General features: G+C 40.6%; 1 pseudogene; it reads left to right on the forward strand.

The window, feature by feature from the left end:
- The window catches only part of LOC109953531 (olfactory receptor 1-like), a 4,091-nt pseudogene extending 2,141 nt beyond the window's left edge, over window positions 1-1,950 (forward strand).
- Window positions 1,951-2,438: the final 488 nt, after the last annotated feature.

Raw genomic sequence — 2,438 nt, forward strand, 5'->3', positions numbered from 1 at the left:
AAAGTTCTGATGACTCCCAGTTTGTGTTGAAGTGGATGGCGTGAGTCAAAAAGCAGGTATTGGTCTGTGTGTGTAGGTTTCCGATATACTTCTACCTTCAGGCTTCTGTCCCCTCCCAAGTGGACTGCACAATCCAGAAAGGCCAGACAGTCACCCCTGGCATCCTCACGAGTGAATTTGATGTTGTCATCCACAGAGTTGATATGTTTGGTGAAAGCCTCTACCTCCTGGGTCCTGATTTTAACCTATGTGTCATCCACATAGTGGAACCAGTGGCTGGGAGTGGTGCCAGTGAAGGAAGCCATGGCTTTCTCCTCAATTTCTTCCATGTACAGGTTGGCAACTATAAGAGACACTGGGGAGCCCATAGCACAGCTGTGTTGTTGCCTATAGAAGTGCCCCCTAAACTGGAAGTAGGCAGTGTTTAAACAGAGTTCCAGCAGAGTGCATACATAGTCTGGGGTAAGGCTAGTCCTGTTGTTTAGCGTGTCATCCTTCAGCAGTCTCTTTTTCACCACCCTGACAGCCTCTGTGGTGGGGATGCAAATGAACAAGGATGTGACATGTGAGACCATGGCCTCGTCCTGCTCCAGCTGCAGTTGCTGGACTTCCCTTGCGAAGTCCTGGGAGTTTATTATGTGGTGCTGTATGTTTCCCACCAAAGGAGCCAGGATGGTGGCCACATGCTTGGCTATGTTGTAAGTCACGGAGTTGATGCTGCTGACAATGGATCTCAGTGGGGCTCCTTCTTTGTGTATTTTGGATCAACTTCTTCAAGAAAGGCATTGACCTGGTGTCAAAGAAAATGGACAGCTTCCTCGCCTCTGTGTCCAAAATGACACAAAGGTAAAGACTATTCCTTTAACATTGATTTTCATGTGTACAGGACATTTGATGATCTATGATTAATGTAAAGCACAGCTTGTTGTCCATTATCCATTATTAGCCAGATTTTACTGTGATGCTCTGCAGAACAGGCATTATCTGCAGTTATTTTTGATTTGCTTATTTGTGAAGGAATTATTTATATTTTCCTAAGTAAGTTCAGATGAATTATGAAGTTTTTTTTTTTCTTTTTTCGTGTCTAGCATCCAGGCCCAGCTGGACACGGAGGCGGAGGACATGCGTGCGTCCCAGAGGGAGCTTCTGTCTGTGGAGGACACTGTCTACACACCAGATATGGACAGTGAGCCTGTCAATCGCAATTTAACCATTTGCCTTGCTTTTGTTATGTTGGGTAAGTTGTGCCTTTTCCATGAAACCTTTTCCAGCAGTCAACTACAGAGTCACACTTTTGTCTCTCACTTTATTAAGTTACTGTGTCATTGTGACTGTAAATGTGTCTCTCACTTTAACTATTATGCTGGATGAAGACCTTCATGAACCTATGTACATCTGTCTGTGTAACCTATTTATTAATGAACTTTATGGGACTGCAGGCTTTTTCCCTAAATTTGCTTTTGATCTTCTATCTGATGTTCATGTAATGTCATATGATGTATGCTTTTTGCAAATCCAAGTTATTTACTCATATGCAATGGTTGACTACTCTGTTTTAGTTCTGATGGCTTATGACAGATATGTGTCCATATGTCGACCACTGGAGTATCACTCTGTAATGTCAGTGAGAAGAACTGTTGTGTTAATCAGTTTGTCTTGGCTTGTACCTTTGAGCTGTGTAATTATCAGTGTAACTTTGACATCTAGACTGAAATTATGTGGCTCACACATAGAGAAAATCTACTGTGAGAACTGAGCAGTTTTTAAACTTGCTTGTAGTTCAACCAAAGCTAATGAAGTTTATGGTTTGTTTTAGTTACCTTCTATATAGGACATGTCCTATTCATTGCTGGGTCACATGTGTGGTTGGTAAAATCAGCTTTAAAATCCAGGAAGGGCACCCATTCCTCCTATAATCAACCCTATTGTTTATGGACTGATCCTGACTAAAATTCAACATAAAGTTTTATCTTTGTGTGTGATGGTAAATCAAAGGTTAAAACTGAGATGGAATTGACTAGTTCAAAATCCATTTCTTACTGGAAAAAAAAGTTGTTTTTTCAGTGTGTTTCTTCTGTTATGTCTCCTCTTTCAAACTGTTGTGATGTTCATGATCTCAAAGACAAATTCATGGGGTTCCCACATAATTCATAGTTGTAACATGGTAGATACGTCAGAAAACACAGAAATGCATGTCATGGGCTCCTTAACTACAATGTAAATGTTGCTCCCAAACTGAAAGGGCATATATCATATACATACAACATAATATTAGAATTACATAATAACTACTTCAAGTAAATTCAGGCTAGGTTTCTTGCAAATGAAACCTTATTGGGTGAATGGTACATGTAATAGGCTATACACACACCAAATTATTTGAATATATACCCCCTGTATGAAGGCCATGATATTCTAACCCGTGGAGATCGGAATAA

This window comes from Monopterus albus, unplaced genomic scaffold, assembly GCF_001952655.1.
Source record: "Monopterus albus unplaced genomic scaffold, M_albus_1.0 scaffold734.1, whole genome shotgun sequence".
In the NCBI taxonomy this organism is placed as follows: Eukaryota; Metazoa; Chordata; class Actinopteri; order Synbranchiformes; family Synbranchidae; genus Monopterus; species Monopterus albus.